Below are 25,818 nucleotides of genomic sequence, written 5' to 3'. Positions count from 1 at the left end.
GAGAGAGGGGGGGGGGGAGGAAGAGAGATGCGTCGCAGTGGAAAATGAAGAGTCATCTTCAGCGGGATTGATGAGGAATCACGTTCGTGTCTATCTCGCAGTCGCGAGAATGATACGTTCTTTCTTCCGCGCAGATATCGATCGACTGTCGATCTGATACGCAGCAAAATAGTAATAGACAATGTTGCAATTATCTAACGCGTTAACCGTCGCGCACGAATCCGGATCAATGAGTCGGGACGCGCTCTTGCGAGTGATAAAGCGTAGGGTGCGAGATCGCGATCGGACACTCACGGCAGAAGCGTAACTAATGATCTAATTTGTACCGGGAGATTTACCGCGCCGGCGATTTGTCACGTAAGTCCACGAGATTACAGGAAATCGTTTATAATCCCGTTGTTACGTTCTGAAATTCCTCTCGATTTTCCCAGCGATTGCTTCGCGCAATGGCATCAAGATGAAGTCGACGATCGGAGGCAGAATTAACACGCGTCAATTGCGCGAACTAACAATGTGTACACACGATTGAGAATAAATGACGTATCGATTATGCCCCGGGACACGCCGAGAACCCTTTTCCGCATGGAACTGTGCCACGAAGTTTTCCAGTGGCGGGGCAGATTTCTCACGGCAGAAATGAATCCAGCGGAAAGGAATACAAATACGGTCGGATAGCAAGGAGACAAGCCTGGCAAAGGGCGGAGAAAAAGCAGCTTAAAACTTGGCAGTAAAGGCGAATCGTTGGAATGTCGAGATTTCCCCCGGGAGCTCTCGTAATGCGTACGAGTATCGATCATAGTCGTGGCATTCCTTGTCATCACCGTATTAACGCGTGAGAGAGAAGGACAACGCATCCTCGAATTCCCTCCCGGTCTCTCTCTGGAGAAAATGACACATCACGGAAAATAATAAGGGCAACATTGCCGCGGGTTGTAAGTGCGAGTATCTGAAATTAAAATCTACTTAATCCGATCCACGTGAAAACGATTAGGTAGATAATTCACGAGTGAAAAAAAAATGAACGCACTGCGCGAATTTTCTACGGATTTCTGTGTATAACGCGATACTCGAATACACGACATGAAATTGTAACGAAAGCCACATGAAATGATAAAAATGACGAAGGAACCGCGGAAAACTCGCATTTATTCACGCTCACCGCGGAGGTTTGCGATTGAAGCTCAGTGTGAAAGAACTAAAACGACCTGTACGTTCAACCAAACCTTCATTGCGAGACCTTACGTATTATATTCCGGGCAGCGAGTCGGGAATTTTGAAAGCCGGGGATTTCAGTGAGTCGACTCGCGTATGAACGAAAAACGGGGAGAAAGAAAGAGCTCGGGACAACAAGACAGAGACAAAAAGGGCGACACGAGAACACTAAGACGGGAGTGAATAGCAGAAGAATTATTATACATAATGCGCGCTGTATACAGGCCGTACCAACGATCGCATACATTCCTTGTGGAGTGTGCTGGAAACACTAGAAGGCAAACTATAAAAGGAGCGACTGTTTTAGATATTGCTGCATCAAAATAACGAACCGAAGATTTTTCTCTCTTTCTCTCGGGAAGCATTCACCCGAATTCTCTTGCGAATGTGAATTTTTCGTTGGGAACAATAGAAAACATCCGATTTTCTAGGGGTCTGACACTTAAAACTTTATAGACGTAAATCGATAGTTAAGTTTTCTTATTTGTCACTGCATTGAAATTAAACGTTACTCCTTACTTCAATCTGAATGTTAAATTTCAACGTTTAATCCGATTAACGTTGACGATTAGAAAGTTAAGAACGGACATTCGATGTGACTTTCGTGGAAAAAATTAGCCTCAAGCTACTTGGAGAATCCGTAGTAGCTCGTGAGAGAGGAGAAAGGAACAGAGAGAGAGAGAGAGAGAGAGAGAGGGGGGGAGAGAGACACGGAGAGAGAGCAGGAGTGCGTGACTTCTGGAATAACCTGTATACAGTCTACGAAGGCGCAAATTTTTTTTTTCGGAAGAGCTTTTTTACCGGTTTTCCTGAGAAGGGGAAAAAACGAACATTGGATTTCCGCTTGCGGGAATGCAACGAGCGGGTGGACGACGAGAGAGGGTGGGGATGCGGACGCGGGACAAAAAGGACGTTCTCTTTTTCAAGCTGGAAACTGTGCTTCAGCTACGAGATCAGTCGCGCGATCCCCGCGAACGTGACACATTTAATTAAAACTCACAATAAGCGCGTATCGCGCGTAACCGAAACCGAGAGGCGCGAGCCGCACGCGGTTGCCAAGATAACGCCGCCGCATGTAAGTTTCGTCATAATAAATTTAACGAGGCGAAGGATGTAATCGCGCGTTGTCCACGCCGACAGAGAAATAACGGCCGACACCCACGAGATCAGAGAGAAAGGGGGAGGCGCCGAAATTTAATGAGAGTGTTTTTGCATATCCGACCACGCTCGCTAATTACTTTACGTTATAGTGTTACGCGCGTCCGTTGCGCGTTTTGCCTCTCTTTTCTCTCGCCTTTCCTCCTTCTCCCTTTTATCGGCGATGTACGCGGCGCCCGCGTACGTTCATCGCCGGTATTCGTTCGTATTTCATACTTGCGGTCTCATAATTTCATAATTTCGGTTAAAAAAATGTCGAAAGACGCACACGAGAGAGAACATTAACCCTCACGGCGCGCGATGCTGGATACCAATATAACGCAGTTTTATAATTTTCTCTTTTCTTATAATTGCATTATATTAAAACTGCTTTTATAGGTTGCAGACGTTAATGAATGGCTGACACTAAACAGTTGCGTGAAATCGACGAAAAATTTTTTTATAATCGGTCAATTAGTAAAAAATGTTTGTCAATTTCATGTCATTATTTAGCATCAGCCATTCATTAACGTTTGCACTTTTTCCTTGTAAAAGCATTTTCGAATGCATCCAATTAGAAGGAGAGAGGAAACTATTGTAAAAGCGCCATGGAAAGAAATATAATATATTTTTAATAAAAATATATTTGTAGCATATTACAATTTTGTACGTTTCTAAATTTGTATAAATTTATGACTAGTCAAAACTGGATAATTAAAAAAAGGAATTAAAAAAAGGAATTTATTTATGTCTAAATAAGAAAGTGTAAAAAAATGTAAAAACAGAAACAAAAATAATAATAATAACGTAAGATAAAATTTTCAGAATGCTTGGAGACGTACGGGACGGAGTACCGCAAAAGTGACTTACTATATTATAAGCTGACTAACGAGTGATGGGAAAAAAATACAAATGATATGCCGTGCTTAAAGGTTAATGCCGAAAAGAATTAATCAAAGGTCAGTTGAAGCGACACTCGTTCGACCGCGGTCGGTTGAGCGATCGCACGATGGCAAATTTATTTATCGCCGCACAGCACGTGGCTCGATGGTGATTAAGCGCGGGCCCGCCCTGCAAATTTCATCAACACTTTTCGCGAGCAGATTTTACAGCGCATTTTGCCGCGGAAATTGTGCAATCTGTCGCGGCCAGACAATACTCTGCAGCACCGGATTACACGGGATTTGCATAACATTTTCCAACGCGCAATTCAATCGCGAAATCGCCCCTATTCGGATATTCTAATTACTTAATGGCCCAGTGCTGAAAACCTAGATTGATACTTCGATTCCCGGCGTAGCGTTCAATTCGCGTTTAATACTCGGCGAAGCGATCGCTCGTTCTGCACGCGAGATTAAAGCGAGTTTGAGCGCGGCGCGTAAAAAATAAAAAAAAAAAGAAAGATAGCAAGAAACTATGCAGATCGAGACGCTTCGTAAATATTTTATTCGCTTTAATATCGCAAGAGGCGCCCTTTGACCCAAGGGCGTAAAAGACGGCGTAACTTCTCGGAGCTATCAATTTCACGTCCCGGCTCTCCATTTCGCGACCATCCAATTAATGAAATCCGCTTCACGGAAGATCGTGCTCTCTCTCTCTCTCTCTCTCTCTCTCTCTCTCTCACTTTCTCTGATGAACGGGAAGGAAGCGAGGGAGGCGCAAAAAAAGGGCGAAAGAAGTAACGCGTAAATCGAAATAAGCAAAGAAACACGCTCGCCGACGGAAACAAGGGAAAACGAAGGACTATGGCACACCTAAAGCAACATTAAGCCATGCAAGGAATGTGAACAAAAATTGCACAAGACACCAGATATACTGCAATGTACACTGCTTATTTGTAGACTTATACTGCAATGTACTTTGTGCATTTGAGAATTTTTAATAAAAGTGTTAAAAGCATTAAAGTAGCGTTCCATTACTTTTAATAAAAACATTAAAAGCATTAGAAGCATTAAAGAAGCATTCCAATGTAATGAAAAATATTTGAAGAATATTACCGCGTACTAGTCGGTAAATTTTAGATCACGATAAACGATATATTGTGGATCACATAATCATTGGTCTCACGGAATATTCGGCTGGTATGTCGATACCATTGGCTGCATTCAGCAGAGAAAGCTGCTTTGCAACCGCGTATAATTCGTAAATTTGAGTGGTGTATGCATTTTTTAGATTCAGCCGAAATTAAAAGCCAACCAGATCAGATTGACGAATCCCACAACAGTTGCAAAGCAGCTTTCTCTGCTGAACGTAGCCATTGTCCGTCGTGTATCGCTCACGCCTCGATGCTCGTCCCGCGGACGGCGCTTGTTTCACCTCAACGTTAGATCAGCGAACAAGATTTCCGCCATTGTAACAGAATTTACGGGGAACCGCAAGTCTTTTAATTCCACCGTAAGATCCGGCCTTCGTCTGGCCATAATTCTTTGGCTTTACGTAAATCTCCGGATTAAAGGTGTACCCGAGGACTATGGACCGCTCTCGCAGCGCACGTTTGGACGACCGCTCGTTGCGGTCTTGTCTTTCCCCGTGGCTGTTCTTTCCCGAGAAAAAAAAAGAGAAAAATCACTTTGTTGGATTAACGAACGATAGCGGCGGAGGGAACATACGCGGCGACATATTCTCGTCCGGAGAGTGGAACAGACGAACGCGGAGCATTCGCGAAAGAGAGAGAAAGAGAGAGAAACGACGACACATACACCGCTCTTATTATCGGCTGAAATTGTGCGCCCCCTGCTCCCATTTCCTCTTCCCGTCAACAAATTCCTTCGCAATAGCTGTTGTTGCTTCTTCTCTCTCTTTCCTCCGTTTTTTCTCCTCCCCCGATCGGTTTCATAATTTCAACGCGCGCCGTGACCGTGCGAATCTCCCACGCGCTGTAATGGAGATTCTCGCGCGGCCTATCAGCGATATGTCAAGATCCCGATCGAAGGAAATGCAAACGAACGCGCAAGTGCACGCGACTCAGGATGCACGCGGGATACCAATCTCGAGCGGATGCATTTCACGCAGTTGTGGCCGCGTTTCCCGGTCTTCTTCTAGCGGGGCGCGAGATCGAGATCGAGGATTACCCCCTTGCCTTCCCTCTGCCCCTCCTTTCTCGTAACGACCCGAAAGATGGAAGGTAGATTCTCGTTTACAAAGTGCAAGATACTGTTGCGAGATCGCGGTCCGCTTCATTTCCGCCCGCCGCGGCTTCTTCGTTTCTCTGCGCCCGACGCATAAAGAGGGATGTTTGGAACTCCCAGGGAAGATCACGAGCGATTTTGTGTGGGGCAGCACAAACGAGGGGAAAAATTTTCCGAGAAGAGAAATAAGTGCGAACGAGCTCGTCGCGAACGACAAACGGCAATGGGCGACGCGTTTCTTTGTTTTACTTGACTCGATTCGTGACACCAGCCGTACAAAATGCTTCGTGTCTCCCCGCGATTCAATTAATACGTCGTTATGTTAAAACCATCAGTTTCAAATTGTTCCCCGCGGACTATTCTTCGCGGAAGAATCGCGAGAGACCCATTCCGCCTTTCATGTTGAGGAGAAGAGGATGCTTTGTCCCGAGGAAGGCGAAATTTCATCGAACGATCATACAAGGACGAGTGGCCGTTATTTTCCAGAGAAATGTCTCAATAAAAGACTCGATATAAATCGGATATTGAGCACGGTTAAAAATAAAGAGAACTGGAATAAGAGAAGTCGGAACGGGGAGTGGTTTTCACGAGAGAGCACAAAGAAGTTCGACGGACGCAATAGAATTTTCTACTCGAGGGCGGGATGAGACGGTAACAAGAATAATATCCTTATCAGTCCGCAGAAAATACGCAGGGATGCGATCGGCGTCGATCGCGGAGGGATAGGTCGTGATACGCGAGATAAGAGAGAGTCGAGGGAACTCTTTACATAATGTAAAAAAAGAGAGAGAGAGAGAACAGTGTACGCTAGAACCGTTCTTGTTCGGGTTCGGATTAAATTCAAGATTTACCCTCGAGCTACTTATCAGACCGGCTCGCTCTGGCGAGAAAGATTAATGATTAGCGCCCGTCTCTCCCGGTTGAGGCACGCAAAGTCTTCCAAACTTTTATTGACGTGTAAATATGTATAAGCTTCGTGACTACACGTAGGGCCATGCGATGTAAAACGATAATGATAATGCTTCGTTAGCGGGCCGTCGTAAAACAATCCTAACGAGGGTGCGATAGCCTTTTCTCAGGGCAAAAGGGAAACGCGAGCAGTGCTGCCCAATGTACACACGTGTGTGCACGTGTCCAAGTATTATTTCCATGAATATGTGCGCCGTGAACCTGCTGGCTATATCCGCCGAATATCGCGCTTGTGCAACCGAATATATGCATGTACGCGACGTCGGCCGCAGAGACAAGTCGGCGTTTGCGCTCAACAAGACGGCGCGCAAACAGCTGCGTAAACACGACGACGACGACGCACCTATGCGTGCTTATACTCACAGTCCTGTTCGCGAGGATGCATTCGCGCGCGAGTGCACCACTTTCGCCCGACCATCGCGAAATTGGTTAATGTTCGGACGAGCGAGCAAGCTTTACAGCGATCCTCCTGTCTGTAACTCGTAATCTTCGCACGCTTAAGGGTAAAGGAAGCTCGTGAAAATGGGAAACACTTATCAGATATGCACGTCGAGAAATGCGCGGTTTCAGAGAGACCGTCATCGAGGAATTGGTCTTTCTCTTTTCCTTTTTTTTGCGGTACGACACGTGGAAGTTGGTGAAGTGAGTATCGCGAGCGGAGAGCGAGTCGCGTTTCTCTTCCGACCACTTTTGCCCACGCTCCGGAGGCACCCCCGTAAAGCGCTGTCGCGCGGTACATTGAGTTCCGCGGGTTTCCCTTCCCGGGAAATCCTGGAAAAGTTGCAGAACTTCTTACGGCCCACGGTGAGACAGTTTCCTTATTTGAGTTAACCGCGCGGAATAGTTAGCCTCGGCGCGCGCTGTCACTTTTGCCTCTTCTGTTGACATTTCTTTATCTTTGCACAGATAAATCGTCCTACGCCAGAGGATCGTTTGATTCGGCACCTCGTTCGGCAAATACGTCCCTGCGATTATTTTCTAGAAGATGACGCACTCGAACCTGTTCCCGGTAATTCAAGAACCACAATTCGCGATATTAATCACCTAATCTATTAGCGAGGATCTCGACTAGGCTGCATGACGTTTCTCTGCGGCGAAAAACAAGTATAAAAATATCGTCAAATATTGCAACAACAATTGTCACGTTGAGATCTGCATTAAAAGCCACATTGAAATTTACATTGTAAATTTTACATTAACGTATTAATGATTGATAATTAATGATAATATTAGTGCCACTAGTAATCAATAATTAGTGATTATGAGTCAAATATTTACTGTCACTTAATGCGAGATACATTTTGAAAATGGTGTGCAATATCAGAAGGATTATATATTATTTCGCGAAGTTTTAATCAATGAATCAATATTTCCCGCGGGAGAAGGAAGTCGAGCTATTTTTTCCTCCGCTGAAAATCCACAAAGAAAGAAAGAAAGAGAGAGAGAGAGAGAGAGAGAGAGCCAGAGAGAGGGAGGCAAGTGCAATCGCTCGGCGCCCTCCTCACCGCGCGCAGCCGGGGCTCCTTGCGCGGAATATACGAGTCCCTGTCGTCGACCTTAATCGACCATCACCAATCGGGAATAATTCAAACCGGCGCTCCGCAATTTATATCCGCCCCCCATGCTACCGGCAATGTCCGATCGCGTTCGAGTCGATCGTAAATTTAATTGTGTAACGAGGCAACGCCTGATCCACGGCCCCGCGCGCCCTCCCCATCTCGCCCTTTGCGTGGTAACAGCTCGTAATTACCGGCCGATGCGCGGCGAGCCATTGATCCCGGAGACCATTTGTTTCCAGCAGTGTACCTAAATCCAAAAGCTCTCTCGAGCTTACGTGGCGCGAACCGATCGCGGGGGATAACGTCCGATCCACGAGCTTCGGGTCTTCGGGCTCGCAAGCGATTAAGCTTGTTACAGCTTTCCTTTCTTATCCCAGCTTACGTATCCGCCCTTTTCGCCCCGCCGCAGCGAGCGGACGTAACGAACGAAATTAGGTGCTGCAAACGTGCGCGCGCGTTCGCGTTTTAAATCGCGCCGTTTCCGAGCTTCCTCACGGCTGCAGGAAGTACGAATGATCGATAGAGATGATTGTTTCGTAAACAGATAGCCTCGTATATCTCGCTTCGTGTACCGTATTTAACCCCCGCTGCCCAGAAACAGGCGCGCGACGAGACACCTATACTTATCCTTATGTAATCCTAATTACGTGCAAAGTGCGAAAAATTCCGAGCGGACTCACGACGCAGCGATACTCGCGAATTGCGCGGCTTCGGAGGGTGAGATTCGCGCGCCGGCACGTGAGGTACGCTCATGCTAACAAGGAAAAACCTGAAAACCGACAGTCTAACGCGCGGGCACGATCGTAAGTTACGACTTGCCAGACGACCGGACAGCGTAGAGTTTACGAGGCACTGCCTAGGCAGGCCAGCGCCAGTTAGTTCCACCTGGCAGTAAAAGGAGCAGTTAAAGTGTTCTGAAATATCGTCTAAAGCGCGCCCCGAAGCGAGCTTATGTGCCGGCCACGAGGGTCCTCGGTCATCCCGTGTACTCCTCGTCCTTTTATATACTCTCCGCGATCGCGCACGGCCGGACGTTTCTTAATCGGGGAAATATTTTCCGATGCCTGACGTGGGTTTCCGGCCGGCACGACGTTATCGTCGAACCGCGAGTAAGTCGATACACAGCTTCGTCGGAGCGAGTTCCCTTCCGAAACGTCGAGCACGGCCAAGTTTTCCGTTTAACCACTGCTGTTCAGCGAGCTCGCATTCCGCGAATAAAATCGCCGTATCGCGCAGGAGGCGATGTCGCGTCGTGAATTGCAGCGGCGATGTCGCGATAAGATAATAACGACAAATTTATACCGTCGCGATCGCATCAAGATGCGAATGCGCCGTTGCACGAGATCGTTTCACCGGCGGTTAGTCAAACGGCTGTCAAACGGCGGAGGTACGTCGACTCGTAATCGCTGTAGATTTTAAATAATAAAAGCGTGCGCGTCGGGAATTTTTCCGCGGCCAGAAAAATCAAGAAAAACAACGCGATGCAATCTACGAGAGTACGTGGCACAAAATCCGACGATTTTTGGTTCTCGTAGATATCGAGAAGATTAAAACCCGTTTAGACCCGCTATTAATAGTTGTTATTCGAAACTCGCCTCAGGTGAAATACTCAGATTTAAATATGGAGTTAGATGTAAATTTTTCAGCTGAATCGTGACTATAAATAAAATATCGCACATATATTGTATGACTGAAAAAAAAACTGTTTAAATTAAAAATTCAGACCCGAGTGTAAGACAAGCTCCAAGTAACGACTACTAATGCGGATTTAAGGCTTGCATTAATAGTCAATTTTTCTGCGGCTAAAAAAGACTCATTACTTGAATCTGCCTCAGGTTAAAAATTCAGACTTGAATTTAGAATTGGATGTGAGCTTCTCAGTCATAAAAATGATACCACGTGTATAATATTATTCGACTAAAAATCTTTGATCCGACTCTAAATTACAAACTGAGTACCTCACGTGAGACAAGTTTCAAAAGTAACGATCATTAATACGGACCTCTAGAATACTGACTGTGGTCACACATTCATATCTCACGTTTGCGCGCGAAGGAAGAAAATCGATACGCAAAAGTTCGATCTGAATAGGAAAGCGGACATTTCTCACGCTATTTTCGGCTACTGACGATACCCTCATTAAAACGTCTGAGAAGTGTTCGTCCGTCATCACGCTTCGATTCGAGGCAATCGAAATAGCTTGACCAATGCAATCTGACTGCCACCTGTCCTAAGATAAATGACAGTTCTAATGTATCAGTTAAGCGTACGCTTGTTTCAGAAATCCCTTTCTTGTCCCTCTCTCTTTGTCCGTCTCAATATACAGTCTGACATGCCATTTTCATTTGTCAGAGTCCATTTCAGTCGAAGAACGATAAATCTGGAGCGAGCGGGAAATGTCGGTACCACGAGGCGGTGGTATGTCGGGCACGCGAGCATTCTTTTGACCGAAACTCAAGCACTTTGTGTAATGGGCGCATGCGCACGCTTTCGGATTTGAGCAGACCGCCGGCCGCGACTCGCCCCCGGCACGTGACGCTCGCGTTTAGTATTGCGCAATGTGCTCGCGGGTGGATAATTGAGTTAGGTAGCCCGACAACGCGGCACCGCGGAACGTCAATTAAACGTTCACGGTCGGGCCCGGCCGGTATTACGTAAGATTTAACAACATTCTTACGCGGCATTCGCGACGTATGTCGGAAGATCGCGCGCACAACAGCCTGAAACCCTGACCTGGAACGGATTTCTCCTATAAATCTATCGCCTTTCTTCCGGCGAACGCGCCAACGCAATCCCGCGTTACGAAATCGCCGCGCGATAAACGAAACCACAGCATTACAGCGACATCCAAGGGACATTTTCAGCGACGCGGCGATAAAACACTCACGTCACCTTCGTATTATTCGCAGCATCAAAAGAAGCAAAATGCGTTTCAGTTAAAAGTCACATCTGCACATTACAATCAAGCCGCCGTTCACCATAGAAGGAGGAGAGCGTATTAGGTGGCGTCGGGACACCGTGCGTTCGGAATCTGCGTCTTTTTCGTTCTAAAGAAAGAAAAATATCGAGAGCGCGGTTTGCTAGGCCGGGACTCGAATCCGGCGCGATGAAATAATAATTTCAGCAGAGAACTCGCTCGTAAGATCGATTACGTGCTGGAATGTCATTACGGCGCGATTTTATCCCAACGATCTGCGCGAAACGCAGCAAGCCGCGGGATAGAGAGAGTGACATGTATTTATTTATAATAAAACGCAGGTTGACTCATTGTCGCTCGGTCGCATCTAACGCCCCGCAGCGCGTCGGCCCGCGCAAACGGTTATTTATAAAACGCGAAAACGGCCGACCGCGCGAGGTGCGCCCAGCCGAATATCCTGGGAATAGATCTCGAAACCCAGTTATGCGATTTATTCCGAGCCGGGGCCGCCAACTGTTCGCGAATCCCCCGCTTTTTGAGACGCTTCGTGCGCGTGGCATTTCTCCGACGACGAAAGATATCGCTGCCGACACGAATTCCGAGTCGAAATTTTTGCTTCTCCATTAACCCTGCAAATTCCGTCGAACTTGAATGATCAATGGAGAACCTTGAAATATAACACTTGTACTACTTTGATGATACAAACAATTGCTTACTATCGCTTTCTTCATGTTGAAGAAGCTCGAAGAAGCAATTGTTCAAGAATTACTTAATATTTGATCATTTCGATATTTTTCACCTGCATTCAATCTTCATCCTTAATTTTAGTCAGTAATCTTAGTATATCAATTATATAATTCACTTCGTCATGTGCAGATAGAATGTATGAGATAAGCTAATATTACATAATCTAATAAAAATTGAAGTGTAAATAGGTAAAAGAAGCACAACAAAGTTTTATTTTGATATTTCTTTTTTTTCTTTTCTCGCTCGATGTTAAAGGTTTCAACGAGATTTAAAGGGACTAAAGGGTCAGATTGTTTGAAAATCGTGCTTGTTCTTTCACAATTTTTTATGACAAACTGAATGGATATGTGAAAGTGTTATTGTGACATGTATTTATACAACATATAAAGAGAAAATATAATTTTGACGATCAAATGCTCAATATAAGTTTATGGTACACGCAGTTAAAATATATTTTGTTTTTTTTTTCAAGGTCGTTATTTTGCAGTAATATCTTGACTCTTGGTGGTTGAATTAAGCTGAATTTTAGTTAGAAAATTTCCGTAAACTTGTCGTTATCGTGTGAACCACTGACAAACTCGTGAAAATATTTAATTATAAAATATTAATTTTTTTATTACAAAAGGACTGAAAATTTAATAATGTTCCATTAAGATATTTGCAATTTTGTTAACTTTTACTCAATTTCTATTGATTCACATGATAACGACAATCTTACGGAAATTTTCTACCTAAAATTCAGCTTAATTGAACCACCGAGAGTCAAGATATTACTGCCGATAAAATGACGATCTTGAAAAGAAAAACGAAATATATTTTAACTGTCATGTACCATATACACTTATATTGAGCATTTGATCATCAAAATTATATATTTCTTCTCTTTATATGTTGTATAAATATACATAAAAATATACACTTTCGCATATTCATTTATTTTGTCATAAAAAATTGTGAAAAAACAAGCACGATTTTCGGGCAATCTAACCCTCCAGTTTCCTTAAAACTCATAAAAGAGCTGACATGAAAGAAGCTGCAAAAACAAAACAGTTGTGTCTAATAATGATGTGTTTATCAGTAAAGTTATAAATCTGGATTCCGTATGAAAACAAAGTTAAGTAGAAATGAAAAGACAGAGTTGACGGATGTAAACAAGATCGAACTCAAGGAGCATTATTAGACGTAAAAATCAACATTAAAAAAAAACACTAAATTCTATGAGACCGGCATTCAAAGTTGTAAGTTATTTATAACTTTTGATTGAAGACGTAATTAACTGCAAATTCATATTCATAGCTGAATTAATATTTTTTAATGAAATGAGTATAGATATAGAACAATAAATAATTAAAGATTCACAAAACTGTAATTCAGTTTTTACTCAAAATTATCGTAAACAATATGTAGCGACTTCTCATCCTTCTTATTTTGTCTATAATCGCCTATAATTACTTATTAAATTGACTGTGCATACCGGCCTAAATTTCGACTCAGGTATGTCCTCATTATGTTCGTCAAACGCCCGGGAAACCGGAAATATGCCGCGCAATAAATGACTTGACATACCTGAAAATACATAACGTACCGCTGTTCATGTCCTCCACCCAGGTTTCCCGATACGGCGTCCTCCTTTCGTCTGCCTCGTCACGGCATTTTAGATGCACCTTCATGGCACTGGCACTGGCACTGGCACTAATACTGACACTCGCGTACGCACGATTTGATCAGAGAAACGCGGTGCTTACGAGAGTCCGATTAAATATCTCAAGAGTCAACTGGAACGATAACTAAACGCGACGACACACGTACTTCGTTACGAATACGTTACGGTATGTGTGCGTCGTTCGTCGGCTCGGGACGTAATAACTCGGTTACACGACGCACGAGAGTACCAAAACAATCGGCAAGAAGGGCAAAAACATCTCCCCGCCGGGCGCCAACCGTCATTACCCGGTCGATCAATCATGTGTACATAATCTCAGTGACTGGGAGAGACCACAACAATCAACGCTGCCAAAACATTCCGCAAGTCTTGTGTCGAATTTACCACAGCGTTGTTTTTCACTTCTGTCAAAAAGAATATTATTGTACCGAAACCAGATTTAATTTTTTGCTTGTTGCGCAAACGCAAATTGCTATTTTTATCCATACGACTCTTTCCTCTTCACTCTCTTTAAATCCTCAGATTTTCAAATGGAAACTGACATTTCCAACGACATTTCGATAAAAATTAATAATTGATGGATTGTAAAAAAGAAAATTTCACTGTTTTATCTATCCATATTAATTATTTAATACTTAATTATCGCAGTTAAAAAAAATTGCACGACTAATATATATTATTTGCCAAAATTAGGGAAAAATTAAATGCAGGCGGAATATTGAGATAACCGAGTATAACTTAAATAATTCTGAAACAAGTTTTTCTTTAAGTCTTAACAGGAAAAAAATAACAATGAGTAACTATTAAATATAATAATAGTTTGCATAATGTTGCATCTCGAAACTCCTCATTGGCTCTTCAAATTTGATGCAATTTGCAGGATTAATGGACAAGCAAAGTTTCGACTCGAGAATTCTTAAGACGCGGAAAAATTGCGGATACTAATTGCTATAATTCAAGGAAAAAAATATAATCCGACTTTCGGGAATCCGAATGAAAAGTAATATTAGCTAATGATTCATTAATAATAGCAGAACAACTGCTATTTCTCGTCAAGGAAAATGCCACAATAGAATTCAGTCGAGATAACTGGCAATAAAAGGAAATGAACTCGGATTAATTTCAACGTACTTCAGCGCAGTTTATCTTTCGTCGATTAACTTCTCGGGCCGCGTGCAACGGCGTGTTGAACGGTCGCGTGTGTAACGCGTAAACTCTATTCTTAAACGCAGAACACGTGACTCACTGTGGTTTTCGAAATGCGCGGGTGACACAGGCTTATTAATTTAATCGATGCACGCAGCTGCGAGAACGGTTTCCTGGCGAAAAACCGCGAATCTCCGCGTGGCAATCTTGCGACTGTTTCGCAAGACACGTTACACGGATAGCGTCCGCAGAATTTCTTCTCAGAAAATCATCCTCCCGGCCGGAATGTTTATTCGGTGGAAGTGTATAATTTGATAATAGCTGTATCGCGTGATAAATTGCGTGCACGAGAACCAAGCAATATACGAACTCTGCCCACACTTTCGACGATGCGGGAAGCGTGATTAATTTCCCCAATATCAATTTATATCAATTCATTCTGATTTACGTTCCTTGACCGTGACTGCTAATCACATTACTGTCACTGCTCGCTTGATGTACCGTTTGCCCGCGACGACATTAATGAGGCGATTTATTAGTGCAGTTTGCGTCGCAGATCGGGCGAATTGCGGGGTCCTAGGCGGGGTGATCACCATTGTCATGCAAAATACCCGGTACCTCGAGGCACATGGGCGAGATAACGCGAATCACCATACGCGGCACATCTCTCGTCCCTGTTTCTCCCGCTCTCGCGACACAATTCGAAAAGAAAGCGCCAAGTACGCGTACTTCACGACGGGGCGACCAACGCGCCGCGTCCCGTTTTCCGTTTATGATTTCACGCTACGAGGAAGAAGGGAAGAGATAGCGCCGCGGAGAGAAAAATCGTTTACGGTGTACGATAAATCTCCGGTGTAACGCGTGTACGAAAGAACGTGTTGCCGGGAACGTTTTTAACGGCGAACGTCGATGGGCAGAAGGAAGTTGAACTCTGCGCACAGGGGGATTCGTCGCGCGGCTGAAACGCGCGAGGACGGTACGTTCCGAGGCTCGCGCGAACAAGCGCTCGCGTGTGTATACACCTTAATGATCCTGGAGCCCGATACGTAGGAAGCTGATTACTCATCGCGACGTCTATACCGAGCGTTTAGCGACTTATTGTGCCTGGTTATTGAACCCTTGGGAGAGTACTATCTCTCTCTCTCTCTCTCTCTCTCTTTCTCTCTCTCTCTGTCTCTCTTTCTCTTTCTCCCTCTCGGTCTCTTACCCACTCTCCGCTCCCCTCAACCCGCTCTCGCCGTGTACCGTCTCCTACCTCAGCCGTTATACTCGCGGATACATGTATACCTTCCATTATAATTATATACGCCCGGTATACCGGTACCTACGCGCATTCAAACAGGTTACATAAGACTCCACACATACAGAGAAAGAGAGAGAGAGAGAGAGAGAGAGAGAAGGGGAGGGAGGCGAGGGAGGCAGCGAGAATGAGAGGGCGCGTGAGGGAAACGCGATGACACGAGGTTTATTAGGTAAGGTCCGCCGGGACCTCCTTTCAGTTAAGTACGCCGTGCACGGAATGGAGATAAGTTTTCGAGGTACCGGTAGTACCGTCTACTTTCTCCGGCGACTGATTAATTTCTCGGGAAAAACAGAACCGCGCACGCGCACGTATAAGCTTCATTTTCCACGGGATGAGCGCGAATGTGGAAAGCGGGTGTGATCGCGGTTTTATCATGCTCGCGCTGAAATGAGGCGTAATGCCAAGTAAATTAAGCGTTACGTCCGCGTGGAATATTTCCGCGTGTATACAGATGGACTCTGCCTCTCTGAAAAACAATCTTAATGACTCTTTTAATACGCCTCCTGTAAATGGGAACGTCACGGGCTCGATGACGCGTCTCTCCAGATTCGAATATTGATACATTGACCGATTGATAATAACGCGAACGAATAGAAAATAGACAGTCGCGACTGAGCGGCTTACATCAAGGTTAAAAATCGCCCAAGTGGCTCAATCGATCACTCAACAACTGCGTTGGGAAAACGGTGCTCGCAAGAGCTTCTTGTTCAATTTGGTATCACACAGGACTCTCTCTCTCTCTCTCTCTCTCTTCCTCTCTTTCTGCCTCTTTACGCGGAAGACGCGAATGACTGCCTAGGCACAGCCACGCGAATTAATTTCGCGCAAGACGCGACTGCGTGAGAAATATCGCGGAATACGCACGCACGCGGTAGTGCTTCGCGATACGCGCATGGGCGTGCGCGAGTTGCCAGGCATTACCGCAAACATAAACGATTCGTTACCCACGCGAAAGCTACCTTCCTTCCTCGTAGTCCGCGCGTCCGGCTCGAGCGAGTCGCGTACAGATTCGATCCGGGCGTATCCGGATAAGTTTTATCGAGCGCGTTATTATCGCTCAGCGCGAGATTCTGCGGATACCCGATCCCGATGCGTGCCTATGCAAATCGTCCAATTACGCCCGCTGCTTTTCCCGCCTGCCGATTTTCGCTCAGCAACGACGCGCCTGATAATTGTCGCGAGATACGATTCTCGGCTCGGTGAGATTTTCCCATGATCAACGAGGCTCGACCCGTCGTGGGTGGCAGGGCGAAGTCTCGCGACGATGCGCGACGACGAGCGATTCGCCACGAGGAGACGTCGTGTCGCTCTGGGCACGGCTCAGCGTCTCTCACGAGGAGCGATCTCGTGGGTCACGGCCGACGGGGGTCCGGAAACAAAGCGTGGATTTTTCGAGACGGCGTTAACGGGGAAAAAGCGCGGGTCGGGGGGGAGAAAACGCAGGATCGCGTTACCGGTTCGTTACCTTGAAAAGTCCGACCCGCCTCGTGAGCGTGTGCCGGAAACTTGCGTCCGTGTTTGCACGTGTGCGAACGAGGCGGGGTGGACACGTGCGGAGAAAGGGGCGAGTAAACGGTAAACGTATGATATCATTTTGCGGTTCGCGGAAATTCTGGGGCTTCAAATATTGGAACGCATATCTCTGCGGGCAAACATTTATTTATCTCCTCTCCAGCCCCGTGCCCCTCTTCCTCATCCTCCTTCTCATTCTCCTGGCGACCCCAAATCGCGTCCGATTCCAATCCTCCGGCTTACCTCGCCTTTCCTCCCGTTCGACTGCCCCGCGTTTATTCGACATTCGCGCGAACGTGCCTTTGAGCGCGCGACGACCGGCAATCTGAAATGCAATCCGATCGAAGGCGGTGCATTGAACGAACGAACGAACGAGCGAGCGCTGATGTGGTAGTGGTGCCGATTAATGGACTGGAAGCGATCTTGTTTCCAACGCGCGTGTGTACGAGACCATTCCGGTCTTGATCAATCGCCGCGAAAATGAAGCCCGCGATGTATGCGCCCGTAACGTCGCGTGCAACGCGCGCCGCGAGGAAAATCGATCTTTTGATTCTGATTCGACGTCGAGTCCGGCTACCAATTTAAATATCCGACGGGATATAAATAAAATCGCTTCTCTGACAAATAAAGAATGCGCAATTACATTCTGCGGTGTGGAACGATCTCTTTCTCTGCCTATCTCTTTCCTCCACTCTCTCTATGACATTTTTACAGCTATCCTCTCTGTCGCGAGAGGGTATGCGGCGAGCAAATTTTCAATAAACGATGAAATATCGCGCCACGTGGGAAGGAAGGATGATGAAAGCAAAAATAGCACGCGCTTCCGCGTTTCTCGATGCCATTGTTCGCCGTCATACGTTCAACGTGGGTGAGCAACGATCGCGTAGGTTCGGGGAGAATGGAAAGTCACCGAAAAGGCGCGGGTCTCTCAAAGCTCTCAAAGGAGAACTAAATTTAACGTCGCGCTCGCCTTACCCCTCTCCAGGGAGTTTACCTGCGTTAATACTCAACGAGCACGGTTAGCCTTCACGGCGTTAACGTGAATTCGATACGCAGACCGCAAATATACTGCCGGGGCCGTCGTGCATTCTCAACGACGGAAACCAACGCCTGGTTTCTCCCATATTTTACCGTGGAGTACCGCGCCATTAGATAAACACAGAACGTTTCGGGCTGTCTAAAAATATCCAAAACTTGTCGGTCGTACAAATTTAATTGCTCTCAGTAAGAAAATTGGAGATGGACGCGAGGAGAACTGATTCAGCAAAATCCTGTCAATAATTGTCTCGAGGAGATAAATATAATTGATATTTTTTTAATGCGCCGCCTATATAATTGAGATAATTAAGTGGAATTTAATTGTTTCATTAACTCGTGCATCGCTTTTCATCGCCGCGGCCGGTAACCGCCGCGACGCGACATTCGATCACCGACGAGACGAATCGTAAAGCGCGATTTTCCTCCGGAATTACTCCGCATCTCGAATAAATTACACCCCGTTGCGGCGCAATCCAATTAAAAACTTCGCCTCCGCGGCGACGAAAACACTTTAACGATCATTCGCGCACAATGACGCGCACTCAGCGCGGGCCATTCCCTTGTTTTATCGCCGCGCGGCGCGCTTAAATTCTGGCCTACAGACGATAACTATTCCCGCCATTCCGACTGCACTATTCAGAAGAGAATTGCCCCGCTGAACGCGCGCCTCGGGGATCGCAAACTAAAGCGTGCTAATTGCTGGACGGGACTTTTTTGCGCTGACGTATCCCTCCGCCGCGCATTACTTCGAGGTGGGTCTCCGCACTCAACGAGAATAAACCGCCCCGAGTAACACTGACCTTCCTCCTTTCAGGGCTCGCGTCGCGAGTCTCCCCCGCTGCGACCGTGTCGAGGAAACGCGCGCCGCCCTCTTCTCATCTAAATGTCCTTCATTAGCCCGGTGGCCGTTCTCCACGGCTTGTCCGAGAGTGCGATTACCCGCGACCGCGAGGCTCTCGTAAAGTCGCGGGGTCTACCCCCTCCGCAACAGGGCCAACTTCAGGTGAACGCGTGCGCAAGAAAGCGACTGTTCCGGGATGCAATTAAGCGGCGCACAAATGGCCTCCGTCATTATGCGCGGTTCAAATAAATTGCTGGCGGGACTCCGCTAGTTCGGCAAGTCGGGAGCTATGGACATACTGCCGAGCGAGTCCTGAGATAAATCCTGAGGTTACCGCGAGATTTTCAAGAGGATTCTCTGAGGAGCAGAACTCGGGGTAGACGATTGCAGATGTGGTGGTTTCTCGATATCGCTCGCGGTGCGTAACGGTGCGATGAGCTCGTCGCTTATTACTACTTCATCGAGACAGACACACACACACATACATCGGGGTGCTTATTATTATACACGGAAAAAACTACTTTAATTCAACTGTGCAACTGAATGGAGACCAGGCGAAAAAGTCGTTGACCAGGAGTAATGTATCTGTCACCGCGAACGAAAACATTTGTTTGAACATTCAGCCGCGTTAAAACTCGGTTGAAGTGCTCGAGGACAATTGGCTGATCACAGAAACCTGCTACGGGAATCTTTTTGTTTTTACAATCGAGTTTTTCTTTTGGTTCCCAGGTAACAGAACATTCAAGTTACACTAACGGCTGCTTTCTCAGTGTGGAACTGAATGCGGGCCAGACGAAAAACTCGCAACCGAAAAATAATATCTCTGTTATTCCGTGGCAGATAATATTCATCCAAACCGTTTAGGTGCATTAAAACTCAGTTGAGGTAACTCGGAGCAATCGACTGAATGGAAACCTTCTGTATGAATCCTGTTCTCGGGGACCGAGCTTTCCGCCTGGTGCCCAGGTAACAGAAAATTCAGTTGCATTGACAAAGTTGTTTTTTCACGTGTAGCGCGATACACAAGCTCTGTCTACTCACCTCTCGTCGAAGCCCTCGAATTCCTCCTGCTGCTCGTTGATCGAGGCTTCGAGGTCCAGGTAAGCGCCATAATCGCCGCCCTTGTACAGCTGGAGCGCCGTGTCGTCGAGCTGCAACACAGGTAGCACACAGTGCGTTGAGAAACGCGGCTGTTTTGCGTGCGGCCGATAATCGTGCCGCGGAAATTATTGCCGCTTCGACAACGGTCGTTAGCCGGTCTTCACATAACCGCTGCTCGCTCAAGAGTCGCGTCCGCGACTCTTGAGCGATAACGGCGAATACGCGATTTTTTTACAGTGGACTCCGGCGACGAACGAATCGGCAAATACAGAAAGAGGTCGGGTGTTACTTCCTGAAATTCATCGGGAAGTGAAAAGCTCTCCTTACACAGGCGTACACAGGTATGTGATATCATATAAAATATTTCCTTTTATATTTGAATTTTTTTAAAATATATTTTTTTAATAATATTTTAATTCTTTTAATTTCATCAAATTTCTATAAAATTCTTATGAATTTGTATATATAAAAATTTTATTACATTTTTAAATTAGAAATTCTGTGATGCTCGATTGATTAAATTAACGAGTTACAAAGTAGCCTTTGAGCGGAATATTTTCTTTTAAGTTTTATTAATTCAATTACACGATGAAGCAAATATATACAATTCGCGCGTAGTATATTTCAAGCCGTTCAACTGAATCACACTAGAAAACGCAAAATGACACGAGAGAACGGGAAAGAGAAAGAGAGAAATGCTGTTGGATACGGTTTTCGGTTGATCGGTTTTCAATCGGAAGGCATCGATTCGTTAATCAGAAAGACCTTCTCTCATTGAGAGATTCTCAAGGCTTTCGGGGAACGAGTTCAACGCACGTGGAGAAGCCTCACACGGGTCAACAATCCGAGCTAATGCGGCTAATCTTCTAAATTTATCTGCGGATCACTTGGTCCACATACGCCGTTCCCATATGCGCGCGATGATAATCGCCCGGCGTAGAATCGCGGGCGGTTCTCATGAAACGCAAGCTCCCCGAGTCGCGTAACCCCGTCTCAAAATATCGCGAATGGAAATGAAAGTAGGCGCAGTCACATGGATCGTTGATAAGGTGAGGACGATCGCACGAATGAATGAACAACGGTGACGCCAATCGAACAGACAGCGAGATCTCAGTTGTCAACGTGGAAGAAAATCGAGATTTATTTCCGAACACACAGCCAGACGACACCTTCGACATCGCACCTCGACGATTTGACTTTTCCGCGCCCTCGCGGGAGAAAAATTGCGCGGCGATGGGAAAAGCTGAGGACGCGGGAAGCAACAAGTTGGCGCGGTTCTCTGCCTTGGACGGCGCGTAGTCGCACGCGAGGAAATCAAGTTCCTTGTGGATTTCAACGAGAAGACGCGTCGCGACGCGACCCGAACGCAAATCTCTCGCGGATGTGGACCTCACCACCGATTCGTAGTCCGTCTCGCCGGCCTGGTTAAGTCTCCCGCCACGAAGGGCCATAAAGGTGTAACGGCCGGGCGATCGCGCCGACATAAATCGGGCGCGATCTCTCTCGTTCGCAACGGCCGAACGAGCCGGCGAATCGACCGGCGATAAATTCACGGAGGTAAGTAACCCCGACGAGACGACTTTCTTCCGCGAGGCTTTTTTTAGGCTCGGTCCCTTCTTTCACGAGATTAAGATCTGCCGGGTCCAGCGCGGCACGTTGCCAGCAATAACGGTGTGCGCCAGGCAACACGCGCGTTTTTAGGTGAAACTGGGCGAGGACGAGAGCAGGACGGATGGAACAATCGGAGAGACCTCGTTGGCCGGTGCCAAGTCTATTTCTTTTTCTGATATTTCCGCCGTCGCGCTGCACCCGATGATTGACTGTTATTTATCGATCGTTACGTGAGAAACGAACGAGTGAAACGGATATTCGTGGCAACCGCCACCTATCACCGGGCTCTTCTTTATTAAGATTTAAGATTTCCCAATCAACGTATTTCACGCGCTTACGTCCGCTTCTGTTGGAGTAACTTAAGACTAAACCTCTCTAGATTGGAGCCGTATATCCGAAGAATAATAACCGACTGATGGCGATTACGCGCGCGATCTCGTTTCACTTTCCAGCGCGTGTCTTCAAATTACTTGCGTCGCGTAAAAACGAGGAAGAATTAACACGCGTTAATTATAACTCGGAGCCGTCCCGAGCGAGACTCGCGTCCCAAGTTAGCACACTTTACGGCAAAGAAAGAAGAACGGAAGAGGGAAGACGACGACGACGAGCAGGACATCGCTGCCGCCGATGTGCGTTGTTGACCTATATTTCTAAAAATCCCAGCTTCAAAATAGTTGGTGTCGCCGGCGCAGCAGGCTAAGCCGCGGTTATGAGACACGCCGGTATAATTCTCCTTGCGTTACTCTCCGGTGTTCCGTGGTGTACCGCACGCGGGCGGAAACCGCACGCACGTACGCACGCACGCACGCGACGTACAATTACGCAACGTGCATCGTGGTGCCTCTCGGTGCTTCGAACGCGATCTTCGCCCTTTGGGGCGCTGGTTTACCGGAAGGATGCGCTATCTTGGGCCTGTGTACGCGAACGTCAATCGAGGGAGATTACGGCGCGGCGCGAATTAACCTTTGATTACCAAACATCCAGCTGCTGAATTATTCCGGTAGACATAATTATGCCTTAACCCTCCTCTCAGACCGACAGCGCTCGTTGCTTCCGCAGATTCGTGTGTTTCGTAACATAAATGAGGATAAATTGTTGCAATCACGATAACAATTTCGCGACATTCTCCTCCTATCAGATTACATGCATCCTTTTAAAATATATTTTTTAACATCGTGTTGTTTGTCAACGAGAATGAGTGGTTTCTCGTGTTGGTGAGGACAACGGTTTTGGAACTGATGCGAAAATGAACAGTCATTGTTACCGTTACCAATAGCATTACGTCATGCTCGCGCGAATAATGATTAATGGCGAAGAAAATGTTGTTATCGAACCCGAAATACAGAATGGCCGCAACGCGTTGGCCAAAGTATATCCTGTTGGCGAAGCTATTGTTTTTAGCAAGACTTTATTACACGCTCCTGTTTATCGCACGTAAACGATAGTCAGGCTACGCGAATTGGCACGACGGACTAGTGTAACGTCGTTTCTACACTAAAAATATCTTTCTTCAAATTTTTTCGTGTCGCCCTGAGGCTAAGAGGTACACAGACGTTCCTTGCCGATCAGTAAAGCAAGCTCTCGTGCAAGTACTCGAAAGAGACGCGCCATTAAAAATCTATGACAGATAAAGACAGATTCCCCGATACTTGGGCTTGATTTGCTCGCGCAACCAATACGACAAATTCTTCAACATTTCTCACGAAAACATCCCTCTTGATCCCCGAACGACCGTGCTCGAAGCGAGCAACACGTGTTGACGTAACGGTTCGAGTAGCGTGTAAACGTCTCGTCCCTGCGCCAAGTCGAATAGGGCTTCCCTTTTCTCGAGTGTATCTTCACGAACGTTCTCTCGTCTTGCGACGCGCTCGTCCCGCAGGGGTTTCCTCCTTCCGCATGCCCGTAGGATCACGTTGTTTGCTCGAAGCCCGTCGAGCGAGTCGCAAACTCCCTGTTATCGTTCGTCCCTGCCCCTGCGAGTTCCTATCGGCGAATCTTCTTACGCGGACATACGACGGTAAGGGAAACGTTTATTACGAGCCTCGTAAATCTCGCCCCGAGACGTCAGCGAGACGAGACCGTAAAGTATTCATCTGCGTTGCAACGCAGATACAAATCTCTACGAATCGCCTTTTTGAAAACAAAAGTTTACGTTAAAAACAATCGCCAAGTCGTATAATTTCCCAGCGAAATCTCAAGGATAATCGATGATTTTGAACATTGAAAAAGTTGCTTAATAAAAGACGGCTTCGCTGACCGCGATGCCGAGATTTAGTTAAACGCAGCGCTATTGAATTTCTAACGAACGAAAAAGTTCCACAAGAATAGAATAGTGTACAGCCCGGCTACCAAGCGATCTCGCGATCTATAATTTCTCACAGCCGTTCCGTCGCGTACGACTTTCATCGGAGACAATGTCGTAAGCAGGAAGGCGGTTGCCATTTTATCGTGGGAGTAATTAAAATGTATTAACGCGAGCGCGCCGGTCCGATATGAGATGCTACGCTCGTGGGAACCCGGGGTATTCTTATTAATTAGCGCAATTAATGGTAAAAATAGATTTTAAGAATACGTCGGAAGTGTCGGGAGACACGAGAGTAACGAAACCTGAGACAGGCAGACCGCCGAGACAATTAACCGCGGCTCCGCTCGTGTTCTGGCCTGAGTCGTTCTGCTCGACTGTGCGAAACTTTCACGATTGCCTTCCTTCTTTTCGCGTAACACTGCGCGCGCCGCGTTAGAGAGAAGGAGAGAACGTGTGCAAATTCACCCGCGAAAGGACAGGGGAGAAGCGTTTCGAGATAAGTCCAGGGTAAATTTCAAGCATAATGCGTCGACACGTGTCGCGCGGTTCCACTGTAAAACAAGTGCCCAGTCCTTTCGAAGAAGACGATAGAATGGTGTAGTGCTTCATTCAAATTTCTATTTATTCCGCTATAAAAGAAATATTAATATAAAAGAGTCTGACTTCCAATAATCAAACTACAAGATTGAATTGATCTGCGCTTCAAAGCGACTGCACATGAAAGTATCCGAGCGAGTGTGTCTTCTCCGAACTCAAGATTTTCATCCGTAGCTCTATTGTCTCCTAGAGATCGGTGACGTAATTGTCAATAGACTCACTCGACTCCTTGCATCATGCGATAGAAGCGAAAGTTACAACTGCACAAGTTCCCGCGGGAAAAAATGTGTGCTTTTCGCGCGCGCAAGAAGTCAGCAATGAATAATGACAACTTTCCTCTCAATATTATGAATTGTCGTTTATCGAATCGCAAGAACGGTGTGAATGAAGCCGCAGACAAGCGTGTTACACCTTCTAGGAACCTGACAATCGGTGTAACCGGTACTAGCAATGTCTCCTCGTCCCCGCACCAGCTCTCTCTCTCTCTCTCTCTCTCTCTCTCTCTCTCTCTCTCTCTCTCTCCCTCTCCCCCTTCGCGATTACAGATGATTATAGGCAACCGCGTTTGCGATTTCTTGCGTTGGAAACCCGACAAACGCGACCGCCGCGGAGACCAGTCTTTTCTTCGGACCATTCGTTCGAGCAGAGACATTGATTATGGGGCGCAACTGCACGCCTGGGTCTCCCGATAAAAACTACATAAACGTAAAACGCGGCCGATACAATCGCTTTCTACGGTGAGTAAAATTTTACAGCGAGAAGGGTTAAGGTCGGGTTATATATACATATATAATGCTGCCGCGTTTACGCTTCCCCCGACTACGGAGATAAAGTCGTAAGCAATTAAATCTTTTTGCCGGGGTCGCAATACGAAGCTGCAAAACGCACTCGGGATAAACGAGGTTACGCAATTCTCTTCGACTTGGACAGAAACTGCAAAGCGCCGAGAAAATACGCGAATACTTTCTCGTCTGCTGATCCTCCTACTCGCGCAAGTATGCCTTTCCGGCGCCGATCTGCATGGAAGCACGC

At 46.4% G+C, this 25,818-nt stretch overlaps 1 protein-coding gene across 3 annotated transcripts in view; it reads right to left on the bottom strand.

The window, feature by feature from the left end:
• Positions 1-20,351, bottom strand: part of LOC116853251 (FH1/FH2 domain-containing protein 3-like) — a 93,253-nt gene extending 72,902 nt beyond the window's left edge. For all 3 annotated transcript variants that reach the window (XM_032834226.1, XM_032834228.1, XM_032834227.1), the window contains exon 1: positions 20,214-20,351. The gene's annotated coding sequence lies outside the window, so the exon portion shown is untranslated. The remainder of the gene's footprint in view (positions 1-20,213) is intronic.
• Between the last annotated feature and the right edge of the window lie 5,467 nt (positions 20,352-25,818).

The sequence above is a fragment of the Odontomachus brunneus genome, unplaced genomic scaffold, assembly GCF_010583005.1.
Source record: "Odontomachus brunneus isolate Ranch 3 - 2012 unplaced genomic scaffold, Obru_v1 Obru_scaffold_294, whole genome shotgun sequence".
NCBI classification, from domain to species: domain Eukaryota; kingdom Metazoa; phylum Arthropoda; class Insecta; order Hymenoptera; family Formicidae; genus Odontomachus; species Odontomachus brunneus.
Note: the sequence above shows the minus strand (reverse complement) of the source record. Positions and strands in the feature narration are given on the sequence as shown.